A 19,868-nucleotide genomic window follows, 5' to 3' on the forward strand; every position below is an offset into this window, starting at 1 on the left:
CATCTTATTGTTTTAATCTCAAGATTCAATTATCATACATAAATCTTGAGTTAACTCGTTTAACTAAATAGTTAGTGTTTTAACTATCTTCATTATTGTTACTGAATTGAATTGGAAAATTCAATAACTGTGTTGCAGATCACGTTTTGTACACCTTAATCGTACATCATTTCACTACTACTCAGATCAAATTACTCTTCACCATTTTCTTCCGCATCCCTGCCTAGATCTCGATATAAACCTTGATCGAGATCTTCATCTGGATTCTCTGACTCACCACTCATGTGGTGAGAAACATTTTTTCTGCGCGGCATCTCTGCTAGGCATCCTCCACACCTGTTTCCGAAACCCAATATTCTTGTTGTAGCAGTCGCATGTAAACCCAGGCACTTTCCAATTGCAGCCATGCCATTTCAAATTTTCTTGGGTGTTTGCATATGCAGTGAGCTTAGAGCTGCCTGTGTCTTGTTTCTCCGATTTGTACTTAACGCAAGATTTCCCTTTACAGCCACACCAGATTCCAAATCTGTATCCACAGTCGTTGGGATGGTGGCAGCCTTCTGCAGCCAGAGAGCACTCGAATTCAGGAGATTCCTTGGATGAACCCCTTGTGTAGTCGAATTTCTGTAAGTGAACCCCTCTACTTTCTTGGAATCGGCAGCCATAATTCAAGAAGCCGAGGTAATAGTATTGCAGGTTTATAGCTCGGATGTAGTTTTCTGACCCAGCATCGAATCGGCTTTGCAAAACGTTCCAAATCGATCTGAAGGTGTGTTCAACAGATGCGTCTGATTCACCAGCTTCGTTCAAAAGTTTCTCAATCAGTTCTTTGGTCCTGTTGTTCGTCAGCTTATTTCGGGTTTCCTTGGTACCCCCTTTGACGACGGTTTTGTCTATAGTGTTCATGTCGCTTGCCTTGGACTCTTCCTTCTTGGTGACGTTTGCACATGCGTCAACCCCGATCTTGGTACTATTTATGGAACCTGCTAGCTTAGTGCAGCTCTTCACTTGAAAATCCCTCTGACTGAACGACTTAGAACTTTCTGCAAATGTCGTCTGCTTGATGCTTGATCCACGCGTCACAGACGTTATCACATGGGACCCGTATGTCTCCAAAAAGACGTTATATGCTTTCCAGGAATTCGCGAGAAACGGCTGTGCAAATGCCAATGGTAGCTTTTCAAAGTCCCTAACAAGGCGTTTGGTTAATGTGGAGGTTTCAACGTTATCTAAACAATCCTTTTTGACTAAGATCTTTTCTGTCAAGGCGCGGACATTTAAGGCCAGTCCACTTACTTCGGATTCCTTGGATTCTGTCTTCTGTATAACACTGTTGAGAGTAGTGCCCAGAGTAAACGAAGACTCGAGGGAGGCTTCCAAACCAGCTGCGGCGGCCATATGTTTGTAAAAGGATTTGGTGCTTGCGTAGTAATCAAAGTTACTACCTGAGTAGTGTAACTTTTTCCTTTTAAAGCAGGTTTCCGGCAAAGCCTCGAATAATTTCGCCTCGTTTTCCTGGAAGTCGCCCAATAAGTTTGTCTTCCGAAGATTGATTCCTTTTCCAAGCTCTTCCGTGTCACTGCTGTCCGTGCTTTCTACTCTTATTCCTCTGAAAGAGGCCGTCAGGCAGATAATAAGTAACAACGGATAAACCATGGCTGACGTTATTCCTGTTTCTCTTTGGTCTGGCAGTGGGGCACAACCTGTTAAAAATATTACGTGTCAGATGCTTTCCTGTAACATGCCTTCCAAGCAGTCGTTTCTAGGGGGATTCGTATTACCTCCTCCCCAGGAGATACTAGTCTCCTCCCACGACTGCGTGGTGGGCTACGCTTTGCCGGACAAGGTTCATACTCCACCGGATACTTTACCTGCTACAGTAAGGAGCTTGAATTGACAGCCTGCCTAGCTAGCGGTATTGTATGCCGGCCAATAAAAAGTTTTGGCGTCGTAAACTGTGAGAAAATATTTTTGCCCCATTCCGCTCTAGGTCTCGCTGCATCCCTCAGCTGCGCAAGCCACTATAATTGACTTGACATCAGTCTGCCCGCCTGTGAAGAAGGCCTATTGTTGAATTTGTAAACTCTAACATTCTACCGACATTACCAAAAACAAAATTCATTTTGACTTCACCAATTTCCAAGTTTCGTGCCCTCTGTGCACTGATGAGTTGTAAAATTGTTTCTAATCAATTTTTGCTATAAGACGTTGCTTGAAAGGTCAGTATGATCACGTTAGAACTTACGGAAAGGAATTTCATCAATCGAAGAAAGGCTCTTCTCCATAGTGGGTTCGTCAAGGATAAGAGTATTCTTTTCGTAAGAAATATTTGGACAATATTTTGAAATTGTAATCAAATTGCACTCCCAAGTGTAATTATGAGAACTTTCGGAACACCAATAATACACATAAGTTAATAATTTCAAGCAATCTTGCGCGGTAACAAAGACCGATTTCGCTTGACAATATTTCAAAACGATATTTCTTTCTGAGAAAAAGCGATAACGTTGCAATTTAATACCTTCTAGGAAGGAAGACGGATCGATAGCGATAAACTTTGACATTGAAAATGCCGACGATTGATGACGGTTTCACAAGACTTCTCAGTCGGTTGGGAGATAATTTTTACTAAATTTTTTCGGTTACTGAATCTACGCGAAAATTTAAGGACCGTGAAGTTAAATAGGAAGGCTTCATGAATATCACTAAGTTACATTCTGAGATACGTTTTCGGAGACTACTTTAAATATATTTTCAGTACTAGATACGGCTTTTAATAAAGTTGTTTAGCCCCTTCAGGACTTACTGCTACTTTTGTTAATAGTTAATTTCTAACTTGAATCACATGATTTTCTATATTTTACCTGTGGTGGGAAACTGGAAATTGGTTCAAAGCCTTTACATATTAATCTCATTTTTCAGAAACCAGGAATTAAGAAACGTTACTTTTCCACTACTATCCGATTTTCAAAGTTTTAGGATTGTTTTGAGCCTGCCAATTTGAAGTGTATTGCTTTCCTAGTCTCGTCCGTAAATATATTGCGAAACTTAATTTAGTGTCGCCAATTAGTACTACTCAACACTAGAATGATTGTCACTTAAATAAAGAACTTTGCTTACATACCCTTGCCGTGTCACTAAACTGACCGTCAATAAACTGTAATAAAAGTCCAAATCTGATTTTTTAGTACGAGGAAGGCACTGAACAATTGAGCTAGTTTAAACAATCAAGTTCTTTGTAGGATAGGTCCTGTTTCGCTTTAAAATTGTCGCTGTGATAGTCTATTATAATATTCCAAAAAACTGTTTATTAGATTTGAGTGCAACCGTGAAAAAATGGTCTTTTTATGTCCCCGGAGGATATACCTGCTGTTACTCCCTACAGTTGTTTGTGATATCCACGAGGATTTTTACGTGTAAACGAACATATATACGAAACCAAAAATATTTGTGTTTCTGATCGTTATGAAAGACCTTTGTTTTGAGGTCATTTAGGACTCTAACTTAACGGAGCGTGAACAACGGTTGGTCCATTTGTAAGCAGCAAAACGTGCTAGACCCCATCTTAATGGCCTACATGATTTTTTTGTCAATCCTTGCTGGTACTTATATACGGATATTGACGATATATTTCCTATAGATTAACATATTTTCAAACATTACGTTGACGTAGTTTATCGTGCCTTCTGTTCACGCCTCTTCGGAAACAGTTGTTTGTTTGTTTCTCAGTGCGCGATAACTGACTAACGTAGCAATGAAATTTTGTCGATCGTTGCGTTTTCTTATTTAAAATATTTGTTGCTTGCGACCTCAGCTGCGTTGTTTGCTGAGATAAGCAATTGAAAAATTAAATTTGTCCCATTGAGAGATATGTGGTTAAAACAGTGAAGCACTAGTAAGAGAACTTTATTAATGAAAAGTTCTTTCTAAGGGAAGATTATTTAATTTTATAGATATTTCAGCCCTAGCTGGGGATGCAAGATTAAATTGCTTTGTTGCAACCTCCTATTTTTCACCGAAGAAAACCAAACAGGTTTCAAACATTTACGTCTGAATTGAGCAGCAAACTATAAGCGATAAGACAAGTCATTCTCTTGTTGCCGTAAGCATTCTGATTTTCACTTAAAAAATCATTTATCTATTAAGTCATTACACTTCACGCCGATTTCCTGGTTTTAGAGCTATCAACTATCAAAAATTGAATGGCATTTTGGCATTGAGGGTTTCACTTAGACGGACATTTCATCGTCTATAACCTCCCAAATATCAATATATTTTTTAGAAACTTAACTCAAATTGAATTAGTAAGAGATAAAAAGCACTTTTAAGAAGGTTTTAAGAGCGCCTGTCCGTAAAAATCAAACATATCGCGGCAAGGATGGAAAATTTGATTTCTTTCATATTTAAATGTCATATAGGCTAGGATATGACTAAAATTACTGTAAAGTTTTTTTGGTGAAATATCCTTTTATTTCAAAGAAAAATGCAAATAACGAAAATCCGTTAAAATCGTCATTTTAGGCGCTAAATTATTACACAGGTTGGAGAACCTCGCGTGCGAAAAACAAATCATTCTACCGCTTTTAAAACACTAATTTTTTTTTTACAATCCTTGAATATCTGTTGGATTGATTTTGGGAAATATTGCGTCGTTCTGTGTATGCGAAATAATTTAATTTTGAAGGCACACAATTCACTGCAGTAAAAAAACTTCGTGAATAAAATTAATTTTCACCATGTGCGAAACCTTCAAATCGATTACAATCCTGTTGGTTGAATGTTAGAAGGATAGGCTATAGAGTCCCGTAAAAATTTCTATGGGCAAATGATTAACAGTGGCGTGAGAGCTTTCAAACTCCGTACAAAATGTAAATATTTGACCCCGCGTGGTGAACTTTGAAGATGCGGGTCAGACATAATTTTTAGTCCGTGAACATATCTTGACCCATATTAGGTAAAAATAAGCACATAGGAAAACATTTCGAAATGTTCTAACCTTATAATATGCTGTAAACGACAGGTCCAGATGCCATTTTAGCACGATTCTCTGGTCGTTCGTCGCATAAGTTTGAGCCGGCTGTTTGTATTAAACGTCCGGTGTACACCACGCAAACTGGTCGCATACAAATCTTTGATCAACTTTCGGCGCATTTCATCATCAAGGCTGTATCTTCTTCGATGGCTTAGCCATTTTTGAAGTATTGCTCGGTTTACAGTGCACGAAAATATAACATCTGATCACTGCTAGAATGACAAATATGTCGGCGCTTTCTTCAATCTATCTTGCAGTGCAGGGAGCCGTTTGTTCGTCACGCAGTACAACGTCATGGCCTTGATTACTGAACAGGTATACCCAAGGCAACAACAACAATTAAGATAGTGATACCTTTAATTACGTTCTTTCTTCCTTGCTAAAATCCAGATAATTCATTCATTCGCGAATTCGTTTGCGCGTGCTCTTCTTAAGAGTGTTCGGGGAGGGGAAAGGAATGGGGGGGGGGGGGGGGGGGGGCGAGGGAGGGTGGATATTACATTTTGCGAAAATAGTATCAGTACTTATTGATGGATATCACTACCCAGGGTCCCAAAGAGGTTTTATAGGGCTCCAGGGCGCCAGGGCTCCAAGGCAAAAAAATTAGGGCTCTAGGGCTCCACATCATGTGCTTTAGGGCTCCGCGCTCCACTCTGGTTTACAATCTTGATATGTAACTATTCTATTTTTAACGCTAAATCAAATACGCAAATAAAAAAGTCATCAATTCCGATCAATTTTTTTAAACCCAAGCAGCCAGTTATATTATCTCCTATTATTTCAAAGTGGGGTTGACAGACCTGCCAGAGTCCCACTGTGTGCCCATTGTGTTCCCTTTTCTATAAGAGATCGAGGGAGGTTCCATGCATATTTCTCTTAGTAGTGGTTGGTTTTGTATTAAATGCCATTTGTCCAGTAGAATATTTTTCAAACATGGCAGTTATGGTTGAAATTGGGTCACGAAGGGTAGAATTTTCTTGTGCGCTTTCTGTTTTTGTGTAAGAGCGTTCTTTCTTTCTGCGAAGTTAACTTCTGGGAGGATTTTGTCCACCAAATGTGTTGCATACTATAGTGATTCCTTTCTCCTGTGGGATATTCGTCTAAAGGCTAGTGACATCCATTGAGACTAGAAATGCATTTCTAGGAACCCTAGTGCTTTTAATAAACCTTATAAAATGTGTCGTATCTTTAAGATACGAGTCCTGTATTTGTGCTATTGGCTGAAGTAGTTTGTCTACGAATGAGGATACGGATGTGTTGGACCATAACACCAAGATATGATAGGTCTTCCGACTAATGTTGGTTTGTGAAGTTTTGTGAGGGTATAAAACACTGGGATTCGAGGCGGATTTGGTGTAAGGTTAAACCATTTAACGTCATTTCGTCTATGCACCCTGCTTGGTGAAGACCCGAAAGTTAGGATGGAAAGGGCCATGAATCAGATAAACAATAAACAATATAAACTACTAAGGACTGGCTAAGTATTGAAATTATTAATCTTCATCAATTATTATTTGTATCCTCAAAATGATCTGTCACGTTTTTTGTTTTTACTTTGTTGTAACACGCACAAAGGCAGTAATCAAGAATTAAAAAAATCTGGGAACTCGAATGATCAAACTTGAAAATGCTGGGCTTCGGACACCACAGCCAAAAGAGGATCAGGGCTCAGGTCAGTAAAACGATAAGGCTGCGGGCTCCACAGCAGAAATTTTAGGGCTCCAGGGCTTCAGGAATCCAACCCCCCCCCCCCCCCCCCCTTTTTGGGACCCTGACTACATCCTCTAGCTAAGTATGAAACGAAAAAAAGCTAAGAGAAAGGTCTTTTTTCCCTTCACGTAGATGACCCCAAATGACGCATTTTCCGTATAAATGACTGATAAATAGCAATGAAAGAACGCACCCCTACGAAAAATATTGCCGTTCGTTTGTTTTCCTGAGATAGTGGAGGCTTGGGTTTCCTGTGGCTTTGAGTGGTCATTCATCTGCGTGTTACTTCGTAAGGTGTGTTGTTTTTTAAATACTTTTAAATTTATGATGTCTAAATCAAACAATACTTAATTTGAAGTTTGAAGCCGCGCCGTTTGAAGACAAGTTTTTTACATTAAAAATGGAGGGTTGTAGCTCTTTTAAGGCCTTTGTTGATCGTAGAACACTACAACTACGCGGTACAAGCCACCAAACGTGTCTGGATACTACCCGAAGGAAATTATCGTGTTACGTAACGCGCATGGGCCACAACATCATCCGTCCCGAGAGCACCCCTTCTGTCAGAAGCCCCACCCCACGCCAGCACCACATAAACACCGGTTATTATCATTAACTGAAGGATCGTAACATGCTTTTTTTTTTTTTTTTGTGAGGGATGGGGGAGACGGTGTGGGGTGCTTACTTGTTTTAAAAATTAGATAAATGGAGGAGAAGAAAGCGTATCAAATTTGAGGCCGAAACCATTGTTTCCAATATGTGGCATGATGATTGCTTTATGAATTAAGCAAGGAAAGTGAAGGTATAACAGTAATTCGAAGGAAGATAGGTTATTACAGGCTGGTTTTACACCAAGCGCCTCCCACGAGCAAGGAAAGACGAAATTCCTTAAATAAATCGTTGTTTTTTCTTTTTTTTTTTTTTAATTTTGCAGTTTTGTGTTTCAATGCTAGAGTATGTACTAGTTCCAGGACTAGTACCGAGTGCAGCTTTCAAGCATTTTAGTCCTAGCTTGCCCATGCCCATGACATAGTATAACAAACAGATGCCTGCAATGAGGGATATTTTTTGTTTCATACTAGGATCAATTGCATTTAAAATGGAAAGAACTAGCTAAAGGATGTGTAGTGATCTTATTCAGTAAGCACTGATACCGTTTAATAAAAAAATCCCTTACCCCCCCACCTGGCAACGGCAACGCTCCCAACAACCATGCCCGCGCGCGCAAATGAGTTCGCGAATAAATAAATTATCTGGATTTTAACTTAAGCAGAAAAAACTAACGCGGAGAAATTTCGAATCATGTAGTGATTTCGAATTTTGTAATCAGGAGCATCTCGTATACCAGACAGTCCATCTTTCCTTGGCATTTCCTCAGAACTGCGAAATTGTTGGCTGGTATCATGATCTTGTTAAAGATGTCTGCAAATGGATGAAGAACTGCGACAGTGTTCTTTAATTCTTTGAAAAAGGTGTCGAGTTGTGAGGCCTATGTATTCTGCATCGCACAGAGGACATGAAAATTGGTAGACCACACTGTGTTGATCAATCAGAGAGGGCTTTTGTTTTTTTTACGCCAAGTACATCACCCAGTTTACGACTAGTATAGATGGGCTGTAGAGGTGTTCCGATTCTGTTGCTAAGGTTGTTGAGTTGTTTTCTTCAGACGTCAGCAGACTTTTGACCTTTGAATGGCAGCAGTATCCGCACAGGTTGTTCAACTGGCACCACAGGGGGTAGACTCGAAACATTCGCTAGCTTGGATTTAATGAAAGATAAGATTGTAGAATCGACTAGCTCGTTCTGTCTAGTATACGAGATGCTCCTGATTAAGAAGTACAGACCAAGTCTTAACATCCAATCAGACTCAACACGTGTCAAATTATTCACTTGACTTTGGTTTTCCTTTGTGTGAGGTCACTTGATGGTTCACTGGCTTAGAACATTAGACTATTTTTTGCAGTTTAGTTTTGTCTACTTACTTATGTAAATTCTCTTCATTTTCTTGATAATGATGACAGGATGTCATCGAAACGTCCAAATCTCTCTGCGTTAGTTTTTCTGCTTAATATCTGGATTTTAGCAAGGGAAAAATTACATTACTAAAGATATCACTTTGTTAATTGTTGTTTCCTTGAGGATGTTCATGTTCAGTTATTAAGAATTTCGCATTTTCCCCCTCGTCCAGCCCCCTAAAATGTTCAGGACATTGCATTGCGTGACGAACAAAGGGCGCCGACATTTTCTTTCATTCTAGCAGCGATCAGATGTAATGTTTTCGTGCACTGTAAACCAAGAAATACTCACAAATGACTCAGCCGTCGAAGAAGATGCAGTATTGATAAAATGCACCGAAAGTTGATCAAAGATTTGTATGCGACCAGTTTGCGTGGTGATTACAAGCTACTACATCGCACGTTAAATACAAACAGCCGGCTCAAACTTATGCAACGAACTACCAGAGAATCGTGCTAAAATGGCATCTGGAGCTGTCTTTTACAGCATATTATAAAGTTAGAACATTTCGAAATGTTTTTCTCTGTGCTTAACCTAATATGGGTCAAGACCTGTACACGGACTAAAAATTATGTCTGACTCAAGTGTATTAAGGCTTGACCAGCCCAATTGTTATACACATTTTTATTTGGAGGGGAAGCATTTGTCCGATCTCTGTGAAACTTGGCAAACAGTTTATTATCGGTATCCTTATTAATTTTTCAAAATTTGCTGTATCAGATTCTAGTCACGTGACCTGAAAATGACTTATAACGGTTTAACTCTTTACTCAAAAATTGGGAACAAAAAGCTACATTATATCAATCTTATTTGTTGCTTACTCGATGAGCCCCTCTAAGGGCTTTATCATCCCGCCTTTTAATGATGTCCACATCTTAAGAGTAACGGTCAAGTAAGAAAATTGGGTCACGTGACATGATAAATGTCCAAATATCTCAAAAGATAAATAACAAGTACCACCTTAAAGGTCGGAATTAGGTTGGCACAGTTATACTAAACATTTTAATGGCAAACATTTTCAAAATTTTGGAGTATAAATGTTCCCCTTTTTCAAAAACAAGTTAGGTGACGTCATCAACGAAAGAATGTCACGTGACTCTTAGGAAGACTTCTGTTTCTTCAAGAAAGTAAGGCAGTTTATGGAATGAATTTCCCCTATAGTGTAAATGCTTTTCTCGACAGAAAATAGAGGTTCCTTAAAATCTTTGCTGGGGGTCTTTGAAGAACAAATAACCAAGCCTTAAAGTACTTAAGTACGGACTTTGAAAAGCTCTCACGTCGCTCTTAATCTTTTCCCTAAAGAAATTTTTACGGGACTCTAAAGACCATTCCTCTAACATTCAACCACCAGGAGCTTAATTGATTCGAAGGTTTCGCACATAGTGAAATTTTATTTTATTAACGAAGTACTTTGACTGCAGTGAATTGTATGCCTTCGAAATTAAATTATTTCGCATACACAGAACGACGCAATATTTCCAAAAATCCTTCCAACAGATATTTAAAGATTGTAAAAAAAGATTTTAGTGTTCTAAATGCTGTAAAATGATTTGTTTTCGTACGCGAGGCTCTCTACCCTACGAGCAGAGGCTCTTTGAAGGGCCTCTGCTCGCAGGGTAGACGCTCTCAAACCCGTGTAACATCATAGCGCCTCAAATGACGATTTTAACGGATTTTCGTTATTTGCATTTTTCTTTGAAATAAAAGGATATTTCACCAAAAAATTATAGAGTGATTTTAATTATACCCCAGCCTATCTGATATTAAAATATGAAAGAAATTGAACTTTCCACCCTTGCCACGAAATTTACAATTTGTCTGATTTTTACAGACAGGCGCACTTAAAACATTTTAACTTCTGGAAACATGTTTTCTAAGCGACATTGAACGAGATAAAGCTAGGTCAGAACGTTGGCCCAAGTTATTTGCATTTTTCTTTGAAATAAAAGGATATTTCACCAAAAAAACTATCGAGTGATTTTAATTATATCCCAGCCTATCTGATATTAAAATATGAAAGAAATTGAACTTTCCACCCTTGCCACGAAATTTACAATTTGTCTGATTTTTACAGACAGGCGCTCTTAAAACATTTTAACTTCTGGAGACATGTTTTCTAAGCGACATTGAACGAGATAAAGCTAAGTCAGAACGTTGACCCAAGGATTTAACGATGGTTTGTTAGAATCGCAATTTCTTTTTAATAAAAGAAAAACTGAGACTGTAGACAATAACCAAAAGAAGTAAAAGGAAGTTTTGAGTGTGATCAGGCCAGCCTTATACTAACCTCTGATGTACCTCTGATGTCTCTTGATCCGTTCCCGTCTCGCTGATCTGAACAAAATAGTATTTTTCTTGAAAATTGTATCTAGCCTTAACTTAAAATTTTAACTTCGAGGTGTTTAGTTAGCATGTGGGCAATGTGTGTGCAGAAAAAAGGGATCGCTCATCACTTTGTCATTCCTTAATGGTCTGTTATACTGGTACTGGAATTCCTAATTGAAGATATCAACTTACCAACTACCAACTTTCTTTGAGGCATTTACGCGGGCACTTGTTTGAGATCTAATGTTTCGGTAATAGAGTCGTACAAGTGACTAATTTTCGTTTGTCCCACTGACCAAAAATCAACATGAATTTTTTCTGATGTACCTCTGATATGTCTTGGTCCGTTCCCGTCGCGCTGATCTGAGCAAAATAGTATTTTTCTTGAAATTTTTTTCTAACCTGAACTTAAAATTTTAACCTCGGGGTGTTTAGTTAGCATGTGGGCAATGGGTGTGCAGAAAAAATGGATCGCCCATCATTATGTCATTTCTTAATGGTCTGTTTTACTGGTACTAGAATTCCTAATAGATAATATAGACTTAAGAAATACCAACTTTTTTTTAGGGTGTTATGTCTTAAGGTGGGGCTCTACCTGTATTTGAGTGAGATTTGAAGAGGTTTTAAGAATGGATAGAAGAAAGAAAATGATTTTTTAAACACTAACAGACAGTTGATACCCACGCAAGAGCACCCCAGGTTTCTAGTGGACTAACTTGGTGTCCGTCTATTAATTATTAACTACAAATTCTAATTTTAAAACATCCCTAGATCTTCAACATTTCTTATTCTCTTAATTTTACCAATCCTACAAGAAAAAATATTTTCGTTCCAAATATACCTAAAATTCACCCAGAAATTCATAAAACACCCCAAAACATTGTTTTGTGTAATGAGTGGAAGGTTTTGATATTGCTTGAAATGCAAACAAGATATTTCCATTTGACCGATTTTAAGCGGCGTGAAATATGCTTTCAGGTGTACCCCCGCCTTAAGCAATGTTCGGGCACTTGTTTGAGATCTCACGATTCGGTAATAGAGTCGAACAATTGACTAATTTTCGTTCGTCCCAATGACCAAAAATTAACATGAAATGTTTCTGATGTACCTCTAATGTCTCCTGGTCCGTTCCTCGCGCTGATTTGAACAAAATAGTATTTTTCTTGAAAATTGTGTGTTACTTTAACTTAAAATTTTAACCTCGGGATGCTTAGTTAGCATGTGGGCAATGTGTGTGCAGAAAAAATGGATCGCCCATCATTATGTCATTTCTTAATGGTCTGTTTTACTGGTACTAGAATTTCTAATAGAAGATATTGACTTAAGAAATACCAACTTTTTTTCCAGGCTCTTGTGTCTTAAGGCGGGACTCTACCTGAATTTGAGTGAGATTCGAAGAGGTTTTAAGAATGGATAGACGAAAAAAATGATTTTTGAAACACTAACAGACAGTTGATACCCACGCAAGGGCACCCCAGGTTTCTAGTGGACTAACTTGGTGTCCGTCTATTAATTATTAACTACAAATTCTAATTTTAAAACATCCCTAAATCTTCAACATTTCTTATTCTCTTAATTTTACCAATCCTACAAGAAAAAATATTTTCGTTCCAAATATACCTAAAATTCACCCAGAAATTCATAAAACACCCCAAAACATTGTTTTGTGTAATGAGTGGAAGGTTTTGGTTTTGCTTGAAATGCGAACAAGATATTTCCTTTTGACCGATTTTAAGCGGCGTGAAACATGCTTTCAGGTGTACCCCCGCCTTAAGCAATGTTCGGGCACTTGTTTGAGATCTCACGATTCGGTAATAGAGTCGAACAATTGACTAATTTTCGTTTGTCCCAATGACCAAAAATCAACATGAAATGTTTCTGATGTACCTCTAATGTCTCCTGGTCTGTTCCTCGCGCTGATTTGAACAAAATAGTATTTTTCTTGAAAATTGTGTGTTACCTTAACTTAAAATTTTAACCTCGGGATGCTTAGTTAGCATGTGGGCAATGTGTGTGCAGAAAAAATGGATCGCCCATCATTATGTCATTTCTTAATGGTCTGTTTTACTGGTACTAGAATTTCTAATAGAAGATATTGACTTAAGAAATACCAACTTTTTTTCCAGGCTTTTGTGTCTTAAGGCGGGACTCTACCTGAATTTGAGTGAGATTCGAAAAGGTTTTAAGAATGGATAGAAGAAAAAAATTATTTTTGAAACACTAACAGACAGTTGATACCCACGCAAGGGCACCCCAGGTTTCTAGTGGACTAACTTGGTGTCCGTCTATTAATTATTAACTACAAATTCTAATTTTAAAACATCCCTAAATCTTCAACATTTCTTATTCTCTTAATTTTACCAATCCTACAAGAAGAAATATTTTCGTTCCAAATATACCTAAAATTCACCCAGAAATTCATAAAACACCCCAAAACATTGTTTTGTGTAATGAGTGGAAGGTTTTGGTTTTGCTTGAAATGCGAACAAGATATTTCCTTTTGACCGATTTTAAGCGGCGTGAAACATGCTTTCAGGTGTACCCCCGCCTTAAGCAATGTTCGGGCACTTGTTTGAGATCTCACGATTCGGTAATAGAGTCGAACAATTGACTAATTTTCGTTTGTCCCAATGACCAAAAATCAACATGAAATGTTTCTGATGTACCTCTAATGTCTCCTGGTCTGTTCCTCGCGCTGATTTGAACAAAATAGTATTTTTCTTGAAAATTGTGTGTTACCTTAACTTAAAATTTTAACCTCGGGATGTTTAGTTAGCATGTGGGCAATGTGTGTGCAGAAAAAATGGATCGCCTATCATGATGTCATTTCTTAATGGTCTGTTTTACTGGTACTAGAATTCCTAATAGAAGATATTGACTTAAGAAATACCAACTTTTTTTCCAGGCTTTTGTGTCTTAAGGCGGGACTCTACCTGAACTTGAGTGAGATTCGAAGAGGTTTTAAGAATGGATAGAAGAAAGAAAATGATTTTTGAAACACTAACAGACAGTTGATACCCACGCAAGAGCACCCCAGGTTTCTAGTGGACTAACTTGGTGTCCGTCTATTAATTATTAACTACAAATTCTAATCTTAAAACATCCCTAAATCTTCAACATTTCTTATTCTCTTAATTTTACCAATCCTACAAAAAAAAAATATTTTCGTTCCAAATATACCTAAAATTCACCCAGAAATTCATAAAACACCCCAAAACATTGTTTTGTGTAATGAGTGGAAGGTTTTGGTATTGCTTGAAATGCGAACAAGATATTTCCATTTGACCGATTTTAAGCGGCGTGAAACATGCTTTCAGGTGTACCCCCGCCTTAAGCAATGTTCGGGCACTTGTTTGAGATCTCACGATTCGGTAATAGCGTCGTACAATTGACTAACTTTCGTTTGTCCCACCGACTAAAAATCAACACGAAATGTTTCTGATGTACCTCTAACGTCTCTTGGTCCGTTCCTCGCGCTGATTTGAACAAAATAGTGTTTTTCTTGAAAATTGTGTGTTTCCTTAATTTAAAATTTTAACCTCAGGGTGTTTAGTTAGCATGTGGCAATCTGTGTGCAGAGAAAAGGGATCGCTTATCGTTATGTCATTTCTTAATGGTCTGTTTTACTGGTACTAAAAATCCTAGTAGAGGATATTGAATTACGAAATACCAACTTTCTTTGAGGCTTTTATGTCTTAAGCAATGTTTGGGCACTTGATTGAGATCTCCCGATTGGGTAATAGAGTCGTAAAATTTGCTAAGTTTCGTTTGTCTCACTGACCAAAAATCAACATGCAATGTTTCAAGATTGTTATAACTGAAGCTCCGTCAAAACAATTTTACGCCGTCTTCAAAACCTTCTCGTTGCTTTGGAGCAAGCTTACCTCTATAAGATTATTACCTTTCTGAATCATGCAATACGAGTATAAGCAAGGACATAACAATTTTCTATATCCGAATTGTTTCAATTATATCAAACATCTCTTTAAGCGATGTTAGTAGTGGTTGCCTGAAACAAATGTTAGCGGCCGCATCAGGGTTTCAGAGACATCACACACTTGAATTGAAACTTCCCGGTTACCTGAGTCAAAAATTGAAAACTTTAACTTGAAGATGCATTGTTAAAAAAAATTGATAAATAGATTATTGCTTATGAGAAGGAACTTTTAGCTCCTACCACCTGATGTAAATTTTAATTTTTCCATGGTTTTTTCGTTGCCATAACGGTTAATGACTACGCGGAATGCTTCTCTCGTTGCACTGAGTTTATCGGTCATTGCGTTTCTTTTTCGAAGTATTTATTGCTAGCGACCTGAGCTGCGTTGTTTCCCACAACAGAAAATTAAAAAAAAAAAGTCGGCGCATTGAAAGAAATTTGGTCTAAACAAATGAGGAATTGGTAAGAGTACTTCATAGATAAAAAGTAACGCAAGACTATCATATTGAAAGATTATCCATCCTTAGTCTGGGACATACGTTTATTTTCTCTTGGACTTAGTAATGCAAGATTCATTTGCTTTGCGGCAAATTCCCATTTGAGTCAATTTTTTCACCGGATGGGACCAGACTAGGTTAAAATATTTTTATTTGAATTGAACAATATATCAAGCAAATAAACCAAACCATCTTCAAGTCATTTAACTTTACGACTTTTTTTCGTTTTCGAACTATCGAAAAATTTTAACATTTTTAGTTTTACTTAGATCGATATTTAATCATGTATGACCTCAAAAATATCCTTTTATTGAAAAACTAAATTCGTAAATGAAAGTTAGCAAGAGAGAATATCTGATACAAAGAAACTAAATCTGACATTCTTTTGTCTGTTCTCTCAGCGACTTTGAGCACGAGAAAGCTAGATAAGAGCGTTGCCCTTGAGATTTAACAGTGGTTAATTGGAATCACCCTTTCTTTAAAAAAAAAGACCATTACTGTTTTGGAATAAAAAAAATAGAGAAAAACAGCTTTTGAGTGTGAAATGACTGGTTTTATACTAACCTCCGATGTACCTCTGATGTCTCTTGGTCCGTTCCTTGCGATGATCTGAAAGAATGGCATTTTTTCTGAAAATTATATCTGACCTCATTTAAAATTCTAACCTCAGCGTGTTTAGTTAGCATGTGGTTAATACAGTTTTAAAGCGATTACGCCATGATACCATGTCGTGGAAAAACTTAGTTCTAAACAAAAGCGCATTCCATTCAAATTTTCTTATTTCCACATGATATTGCCAAATGCCACCAAATATACATGTAATCCCAATAAAATTTATCCAGCCTTTATTTTGTTTCAGTTTTTGCTGCAGAAATAAGAAGTTGAAAAGAGCTAAAGCAATTTCGTGCAGTGTTTAAATGGTTTCATGGAAGGGTTGCCTCCCAAGCGATGATATACATTATTATAACTCCCGGCATAGTAAATCGAACGTTTGAAAATCGAACTCAATCGAACACCAGACTTTCAGTGAGTTCGATTTCTGAACAAATCGAATTTACTCGAACAAATCGAACTACATCGAACTCAATCCATCTGATTGTGTTTGATTGAGTTAGGTTAGAAATGGATTGTGTTGATTGGCTCTACCTATACAAAGCAAGTCCAAATCAAGCCCATCAAAGCAGGTTTTTTTTTTTTCAAATTTATTCAATAACAGAACCATTTATAAACTGTGCACGGCAGTTAGAGAACAGAACAGAACAGAACAGGAGAGAATTAAGCTCTCATCACTCCTGCCGGCGTACTCCAAAATTATTATACCCTTTCCTATTTAGCTAATTTACAACTGAAGGGCTGGGAGCATAACCGACTTATGTCGAATTTCAGCCCGTTTTTCGATGTTGCGTGGATTTCTCCAAACTTTTGCATGTGAACTGCAATTCGATGCCATTGAGAAATTTTACCATCTTGTTAAGATATATCAGTAACATTATAGACACTGGATGACCAAAAGGACAATTGACTGTTTATTAAATACTTGTATTCAATATACACTCGTTGTCTTTGAAACACGGCACACGAAAGCGGTCTTTTTCGCGGGAGCAACGAAAAGAATGCTGTTACGCTTTTATTTGATTCTGTTACAAACTACTACGTGCGTTACAGGAATGTCAGAAATGCAAACAGTTACATTCTTGAAGAGAAAATGTGTCCATTTCCTGGCGTAAAATCAAGCTTTGTCCCGTTTGTCGACATATTACTCTTGATTACGCAAAGTACTAGCATTCTACACGATTAACAGGAAGACATGTAGCCACTTCAACGATTAATAACAATTAACAACGATTAAAAGCAGTTCTATTAAAAGGTACTGACTATCTATTCTTTTCACAAGCAGGCGGTGTTAACGGTTGAAAATCTATGGTAATCGTACTTTTATTGAATCATTGCCTTGAAATTGTAGAGTTAATCGTTACATACCGAATTCCAAGCCTGGCAAACCACAACTAAGGCTTTCAAAACACCCTGCACATGGCAGAATTTGTCTCTGATGCTCCCGCGGGATTTGATAATCGAATTGAAAAATTCGCCACGGCACAGTCATCCCTGCCAAGGAGGGTTTCTTTTGACAACATGTCGACCAGTTCCTGTGATCTGCATTCATCAATTTCATAACTTTTCAAAAGATCCATAGATGTCACGCGTTTACAAACTTCACCAAACAAAAGCGAAACCAACTAGCCAGTACGATACGCAAGTTGTTTATCGCGACCACCTTGATCTATTTTGGATATCTGGATTTTCAAAAACATACCTGCACTTAACCTACGCAGAGACAGAGAGTTCACCCTAACTGAGTCTCACAACCCTGCCCTCCCCACCTCTCTGATGTTCACACAAACTTGCAAGTCACTCACCTGCATTTAGGCCCTACTCCAGGCTTTGTGTCAGCTTGATGCAATTGATTGTCAACAGCCTGTGTCTCTATGGAAGAGGTCAAAAAGCATTAGATTTAAGTCACCTTGGTTTAAGAAATACAGCAAATTGGACCAATCTGAAGGCTACATTACCCTGCTCTCCCCACCCCGGAGCTTTTGACACATAACCGAGAGCCACCCCTAGCAGTAAGCCCTCACCCTAGGCTAGCTCACAGACTGGTCCTTGACGGCAAGCCCCCTCAAGTTTAGAGAACCACAGAGGCCTGAAGCTAGGCGGTGCCCAGCTTCAGGCCCGGCTCTAGCAAACACGTTCTTGCAAATTCGCACAGATATCACAGGCAAATAGGTCTCTTAAAGGCAAAAATTGAGTTTGCAGGAAAATGTACTATTTTTAGCATATAGCAGCTCAACTTGGGATAAGCCCACTTAAATTGACTACTAATAATTATTAAAATGATATAAGTGGAATGATGAAAATATAAGCTTTTCTTGCTAGTCCTGCTTTTGTAAATCACAGTTGTTTTGTCTAGCAATGTAACTGCTGTTAGTAGAAGGGCTTAAAGCCTCAACTTTACAGCTTATTTCAAAATATGATGAATGCAAGGAACTAGTTAGCCCTTGCTTTGTGTCACTCACAAACTGACATGATTTCTTGCCTAAAATATAACTTGTGGAGGCACCATTTCCTCTTTATTTGGTTACTACAGTTTATCTTGAAGTGATTAATGATACAAAGAAGAATATCAAGCCGTTCTGAACAATTTGAGGCCAAATACTAATAATATCTGTCTGAATTTAAAAGAACATACCCTCAGAAATCTATGATTTTTGTTAACTCTTCTTAACATATAACTTATTTTTTTTTACTATTATTATTTTATTTCCCATTAAATTTAAGGATGTACGATACAAGAGTCACCAGCAGTCATTTTAAAGACAAAAGCTTTTCTTCTCCTTACCCCCCCCCCCCCCCCGCCCCCTCCCCGAAACTACCTGATGTAAACTCATTTAATTGTTTTGCCCAGCTAGCCCCATTCTCTCTCAAACGTTTATACACGGCACAACGAACTCGCTTTGAATTCGGCGCGCTCCTAGCTGAGAAGAAATTCATTAGCCCTAGCGTTTTGTTTGGCTTCCTTAAGCAAAGTTTTCCTGAGGACATCATTAAGTCTAATGAGGGAAAAAGTCTTCCGAGTGCAGTTCCTGCCTCGTCTAATATGCTTGCTACCAGTAGTCCTATTTTTACAGCTAAACGGGTAAACTTTAGTTACTCGGGCTTGGACGAAGGCTGGCATATTTTGGGCTTTGCTTAAGGAGGTGACAGTCTTTGGCTTTAAAAAGTAGCTCTTAGGGATGATTTCTAGTCGGGCAAGATGAAATTATCGGGAATTTTTAACCTGGCCAAAGACTTATTTTATTTTCTTGTTGAAAACCGCCATATGTGTTCCCCGTTCCAATCTTTTTGCCAACATCCGCGACTTAAAGTTATATCACTAAACACGAACAAGAAATGGCAAGGATTTTCTCTTCAAAAAGCGTGAGTTTGAAAAGCTATTCGATTATTTTTCGCCGTTATAACTGTAGCGTTGTTAGGCTAGTGATCGATTAGTCGAGAGTGGCGGTTTGGGGTCGGATTTCCGGACTCAATGTCATAAACAATTTCCAGATGTCGTTCGGCGTGATTCGTTTCGATTTGTAAACATAGAAGAGATTCGGAAAATCAATTTAGAACGCTGTCTTGCTCCGATTAAGCCGATTCTGTTGTAGAAAGCTAGACTGGACCGCTAAAAGACCGGGTTTTGGGTGAGATTTAAGATGCGTTGGCGCCGTTAATAATTGCGAAATGTCGCACTTGTTTTGTTAACACATAGGCCATGTTTCATGTCAGTTCAAATGTCAGTGCTAGTGTCATGTCC

At 38.1% G+C, this 19,868-nt stretch overlaps 1 pseudogene across 1 annotated transcript; it reads right to left on the bottom strand.

The window, feature by feature from the left end:
- On the bottom strand, positions 1 to 16,106 carry LOC146449956 (DELTA-thalatoxin-Avl2a-like; annotated as a pseudogene). The gene is made up of 3 exons (XR_014860453.1): positions 16,079 to 16,106; positions 11,043 to 11,089; positions 1 to 1,703 (listed from the first exon to the last, which is right to left on the bottom strand). The product of XR_014860453.1 is annotated as a DELTA-thalatoxin-Avl2a-like (transcript).
- Between the last annotated feature and the right edge of the window lie 3,762 nt (positions 16,107 to 19,868).

This window comes from Pavona decussata, unplaced genomic scaffold (genome assembly GCF_977016875.1).
Source record: "Pavona decussata unplaced genomic scaffold, jaPavDecu1.1 SCAFFOLD_543, whole genome shotgun sequence".
Classification (NCBI taxonomy): Eukaryota; Metazoa; Cnidaria; class Anthozoa; order Scleractinia; family Agariciidae; genus Pavona; species Pavona decussata.